We start from the raw sequence: 6,785 nt of genomic DNA, 5'->3' as shown, positions 1-6,785 counted from the left end.
AATGTATACGAAAAGACCCTTCACCTAACCCGCTGAATATCGAAACCCTCATCTCTCGTAAACACAAATCCGACACGGACCTCCGAGGCATCCCTCGTTGTGAAACCTCGAAGTACTCAAGGGAGGAGTATTATTCCATCCGAAACCTTTCCGAAGTATTCCCAGCAGGCCCTTCGGGAATATCACGCATGCATCAGATAAAGTTCAAATACAGAGGCATGGGACGAATGCAGTCAACCTATCACTACTAAGTGTATACGCGAGGACAATATATAATTAAGATTATACGTATATTGGATGTGTATTTCCGCCCTATTTCCTGTTCCTTGTCTGGTTGTAGACTTGGGGTTGAGTCACCCATCCAACTGTCTTACCAATCTTATTTATATATGGCCTATATGCACGAAGTGATGACAGATGGAATAGGTATGATTGTCACACCCCGAAACCAGAATGGCGGAAACGTTCTGGGGTGGAGGACGTCATGTATAGCATCACAACCAATGTATACTAGCAATCATAGCAACGCAACCATTACAATGGATACTTAAATAAAAATGTTTACATCGATTTGGAAATTATCTGAAACTTGTTTGAATTACATCATATAGTTTGTATGAATATAAACATAAACTCTTTATTGCTCCAACTCCTCAAAATCCAGCAGGTACCTGTCTACTGATTTCCTGAGAATAAAAGCAGTTTGAAAATATCAGCATAAAGTTGGTGAGTTCATAAGCAGTAGTTTGTAATGAAAACTTATTGGTGAGCTTGTAGAAGTGTTTGTATCGTTGCAAGAAAATCCGATATTTTCTTTAATGAGAATGTAGCGTTATCAGTTCCGTATAAACCATGAATGTTCATTACTGAAAACTGTAGTTATATGCGAAAATACTACTTCACGTTACTAGCTAAGGCTAATCATGAAGTATAAGTGTACTGTATATGAAATCCTTGCATAATCGATTTATGTTTTGAAAACCCTGGCTTCAGCCATTATACGTGGTATGTATTAGTTCTATTTAGTGTAAATAAAACTGTTGAAGAGTGTCAGGTTGTAAACTAAAGGTGATTTATACATAATGTGAGTCGTATAACCATACTTGATATGACTAGAGACCTTTCTGACGTTCTTCAGGCGTCGAGTTAAATGACATTTGTCACTGTAGGCATGCCTGCCGAACTATAGCTAGCAGTTCGGGTGTGGGATTGTCAGTCCCGAATAGATCTATTCACAAATCTCACGCTCTCCCTCCAGGAGACTCTGGTTATACTATGATAGGATTTATCCTTGTACACCTAAGGGTACAGTGTTGAAGTAGTGTCTCACAGTATCGTACAATCTAGTTTACACGTAGTGTTGTAGCGTTATATCGTAGTGAAATCCGTATGTATACCATATGTAGTGAAAATTACAGTTATGAATACTATGATAAAATAGTGATGTAAACTGTAAATTGTTTCTGTCTTAGTGCACATGTTTGGTAGTGAAAGTTTCGGTACTTGTTATGTTTAGAAAATCCCAAAATTATACCGATTATAGTTTGCATGTATAACGTAGTGAATATCGAATCCGGAAAACTATGCAATTTTAATGAAAACGCCCCTTATGCTCAACACAGTACAAAAGGGTAAGGTATGAGAATTGCATGAGTTTTATATTGTTAAAAACATTTATGTTTGGCTTGTACCCCCCCCCATGAAAACATTAAAAACACAGAAAATGTAGGGGTATGAACTCACCTTGAGCGAGTGGTTTTCACGAAAGTCTGGTACGAGATGTTGAGTGTCTAGTGAAACCTCGAACTCAACTTGATCCTAATACATGTAATTCCACACACATATGAGTCAAATGAAGGTTTTTCACCACTAGATACCATTGGAATTCACTCTAGATACTTGAAACAATGTGCACCAAGTGATATGACCTTGTAGGATTGAGTATAGGGGGTGTATGGCTACCTTGAGTGTGTGTGCGGCCATGGGTGTGCGGCCCAATGGGTGTGCGGCCGTACACTCATGAAATGAGGTGCCTTCGAAGTGTTCTCAAGGTCCATACTCACATCTACGAAGTGTTCTAGGTCTATACTCAATTGTGGTGCAAGATATGGGTCATAGAAGTGGGTTTGCGGCCCTATGATGAGTGTGTGGTCGCACACTTGAGTGTGTGGTCGCACACTAGGGTGTGTGGTCGCACAAGGGGTGTGTGCGGACATACACAGGTGTGTGCGGTCGTACACCCCACAAAATGATGCCCAAATTGTCCATTCCAAGGTGCAACAAGGCTAGAGGCATGTCTATCTCGAATATGGAAGTCAAACTCTCACTTTGGAGGGTGTTTTAAGGGTGTGCGGCCACCCTAAGAGGGTGTGCGGCCGCACTCACTTCCAAACTCGAAGATTCATGACGATTTTGCACCCATAAGGCTTAGATAAGGTGGTCTTTCATGGATTGCAAGTTAGAGAAAGAATTACTTACGTTCTTGAAGCTTTGGAAGGTTCAAAGTTGGAGAAACTTGAGAGAATAGAGTAGTGTGCTGCCAAGGAGTGAAAAGAATGAAGGGGAAAGGAGTCCATCCTTTATATAGGGGTGAGAGTGCTGCCCAAAAGTGAGTGTGCTGCCAAGGGAGTGGGTGTGCGGCCGCACACCCATGTGTACAGTCGTACACTCCTCCAAGACGTGTGTATGGCCCGATTTTCTCACTATGCTACACTCTGACTCATCCCTAAACTCAACCTTGGTCACATACAAGTTTAGAACCCTTAAATAGCACAAGAAACCAACAAAACAAGTTGATTATTGATTGAATTGACTAAGTGTACAAGATAGAAGTTCCGGGTTGTTACATCATCCCCCCGTTAGAGGGAATTTCGTCCCGAAATTCAGGAATAGAGTACCAATCATGAACTTGGAAATACGTGAGGGTACTTCTGCTTCATTGAATCGTCGCGCTCCCAAGTGAATTCAGGACCTCTCTTGGCATTCCAGCGAACCTTCACTATCAGGACGCGGCTCTGCTTCGTACGCTTGACTTCTCGGTCCATGATGTCAACAGGTTCTTCCACAAAGTGTAGACCTTCGTCCAATTCGATCTCGTCGAGAGGGATCACAAGCGTCTCATCGGACAAACACTTCTTTAGGTTCGACACGTGGAAGACGGGATGGATGTTGTTGAGCTCTCGTGGTAACTGGAGTTTGTATGCTACGGGACCGATCCTAGCAAGGATCTCAAATGGTCCAATGTACCTTGGGTTTAACTTTCCACGTTTTCCGAAACGTATCATGCCTTTCCAGGGAGAGACCTTCAGAAGGACGCGGTCACCGACCTGGAATTCCAAGGGTTTTTGTCTCTTATCGGCGTAGCTCTTTTGTCTATCTCGTGAGGCTTTTAGTCGTTCTCGGATTTGCACGATCTTTTCAGTCGTCTCTCGGATAATTTCAGGACCAGTGAGAGTGCTGTCAGGCACTTGACCCTTGACTATCTGCGTGTCACCCACTTCAGCCCAGCATAGAGGGGATCTGCACCTGCGGCCATAGAGGGCTTCAAATGGCGCAACCTTGAGGCTGGTATGGTAGCTGTTGTTGTAGGAAAATTCAACCAAAGGAAGATGAGTGTCCCATGACGCGCCAAAATCGATGACGCAGGCTCTCAACATATCCTCCAATGTCTGAATTGCCCTCTCACTCTGTCCATCAGTCTGCGGATGATAAGCGGTGCTCATATCCAAATTAGTTCCAAGAGCCTTCTGTAGTGATTGCCAGAATCTCGAGGTAAACCTGATATCTCGGTCGGAGATAATGGATACAGGTACCCCATGAAGGTGAACTATCTCTTGAATGTAAATCCGCGTGAGCCTCTCCGTCTTGAAGTTTTCTTTGATTTGCAGGAAGTGAGCAGACTTCGTCAACCGATCGACAATTACCCAGATAGCATCGTGCCCACTCGGAGATCTGGGTAACTTGGTGATAAAATCCATCGTTATCCTTTCCCACTTCCACTCAGGTATCTCTGGCTGATGAAGTAAACCTGAGGGCTTTTGATATTCCACCTTTACCTTGGCGCAAGTCAAGCACTTGCCCACGAAGGTTGTAATTTCCGCTTTCATGTTTGGCCACCAATAGAGTTGTTTGAGATCCAAGTACATCTTATCTGACCCTGGGTGAACGGAGTATCTAGACTTGTGAGCTTCGTTCATGACAACTTCTCTGTAACCACCATACTTCGGGGTCCAGATACGGTCTATGAAATAGTAAACTCCGCCTCCCTTGACCTCTAAGTTTTTATCCATTCCCCTCAAAGCTTCATCCAAGATGTTTTCTGGTTTTAAGGCGTCCAGCTGAGCCTCTCTGATCTGCGCGGGCAGATGGGAATGGATGGTCATTGTTAGTGCCTTCACCTTACGCCCAAAATACTCATTTCGGCTGAGGGCATCTGCTACCACATTGGCCTTTCTGGGATAGTAACGAATTTCGCACTCGTAGTCACTGAGTAGCTCTACCCATCGCCGTTGTCTCATGTTTAACTCCTTCTTATCAAAGATATGCTGCAAGCTCTTATGGTCGGTGAAGATAGTGCACTTGGTTCCGTAGAGATAATGTCTCCGGATCTTCAACACAAAGACAACTGCTCCCAACTCTAAATCATGAGTTGTATAATTGACTTCATGTATTTTCAACTACCTCGAGGCATAGGCGATGACCTTTCCTCGCTGCATGAGCACACAGCCTAGGCCCTGATTGGACGCATCACAATAGACCACGAAGTCTTCTGTCCCTTCGGGCAGGGACAAGATAGGTGCGCTGCATAGGGCCTGCTTCAATGTCTGAAACGCAGTGTCTTGCTTGACTCCCCAACTGAAGGTTACCCCTTTTGTGTCAGGGTAGTTAAAGGCTTAGCGATTCTGGAGATATTTTGGATAAACCTGCGATAATAGCCCGCGAGACCCAGGAATTGCCGGATTTCTATGGGTGTCTTTGGTGCGGACTAATTCTCTATCGCTTTGATTTTGGAAGGGTCCACGTGTATACCTTCCTTGCTAACCACGTGACCAAGGAAATTCACCTTCATGATCCAGAACTCACACTTTGAAAATTTTGCATATAGCTTCTCTGCCCTTAGTGTTTCCAGCACCTGCCTCAAGTGCTGTTTATGATCGTCCTCACTCCGAGAATATACAAGTATATCGTCAATGAACAAGATCACGAACTTGTGTAGGAAAGGGCGGCACACTCGATTCATCAGGTCCATGAATACTGCCGGTGCTTGGTCAGACCAAAGGGCATTACTACAAATTTGTAGTGTCCATAGCGAGTTCGGAATGCTGTCTTGGGCACATCATTCTCGTGAACTCGCAACTGATGGTACCCTGATCTTAGATCTATCTTTGAGAAATAACTGGCTCCCTGAAGTTGGTCGAAGAGATCATCGATTCTAGGTAAGGGATATCGGTTCTTGATGGTCAGCTTGTTCAGTTCTAGGTAGTCAATGCACATCCGAAAGGATCCATCTTTCTTTTTCACGAATAAGATCGGAGCTCCCCAAGGTGAGGAACTCGGCCTTATGAATCCTTTGCTGATCAGCTCATTGAGCTGGCTGGATAATTCTTGCATCTCCGCTGGCGCTAAACGGTAAGGAGGCTTAGCTACAGGAGTAGCTCCGGGGATTAAGTCGATACGAAACTCGACTTGACGCTCGGGAGGAATTCATGGGAGATCTTCAGGGAAGACATCAGGAAAGTTGCAGACTTCGGGGATGCTCCCAAGGTCTTTACCCTTTTGTGTCTCATCAACAACATGCGCTAGAAACGCATGGCATTCCTTCCGCAGGTACTTCTAAGCTTTGATGCATGAGATGATACGAAGGTTCGAACTGAGTTTATCACCATAAATCATGAGGGTTTCGCCAGAAGGAAGGTTGAGGCAAATGGCTTTTTCGAAACAAAGGATATCAGCACGATTGGGGCTCAACCAATCCATACCGATAATGACATCGAAACTCTTAATAGGTACAGGCATAAGATCGATAGGGAAGGAATGATTGCCTAAGGTAAGAGTACAGCCTATGAATATGTCGTTCGCGTTTTCTTTCTCTCCGTTAGCCATCTCGACGGTGAACTTTTCGATTAAAGGTTGGGATTTACATTTGATTAGATGCTTGAAGGCATGACTAACAAAACTCCTCTCCGCACCAGAATCGAAAAGAATGCATGCATGAGAGTTGTCAAGAAGGAACGTACCCGTAACAACGGTAGGATCAGCGACCGCTTCCTCCTGGCCCACCGCCAAAACCCTTCCTGTATTGCCACCAGTTGTTGCCCTTGGGCAGTTTCTCCTGAACTGCCCAACCTCTCCACATCCATAACAAGCTTGACCAGCACCTGCTCCCGCAGCCTGGTTGGTTGGTTGGGTTGGCACCTTGCAGTATCGAGCTGTGTGTTCCTTCTTTCCACAGCTGTTGCAACTCAACTCACGGCAGGGTCCGTGATGATGGAAGTTACACTCGTTGCACAAAGGCAGTTTCCCAGCATAAACACCGGTAGGAGCTTGGGTGGTCGGAATAGTAGCTGGAGCAGCAGCAGGAGCAGTAACAGCACGAACTGCCACTGTTTGTTGTTTCTTGGAAGGCTCCTGCGAAGACTGACCCTTTTGCTTGTTCCATGATTTCTTCTTCTTCCCACCACTTTCCTTTTGTGGCTCGGAGACAGCTGCCACCTCATCCAGATCGATTCCATGATCGATCAGAGTCTGAGCCAGATCCTTGGCGCTCTCAAATGTAGCCGGTCTAG

Source organism: Lactuca virosa, chromosome 9, assembly GCF_052849685.1.
Source record: "Lactuca virosa cultivar CGN04683 chromosome 9, Lactuca_virosa_CGN04683_v6, whole genome shotgun sequence".
Lineage (NCBI taxonomy): Eukaryota > Viridiplantae > Streptophyta > Magnoliopsida > Asterales > Asteraceae > Lactuca > Lactuca virosa.
This window is presented reverse-complemented; position numbering follows the sequence as displayed.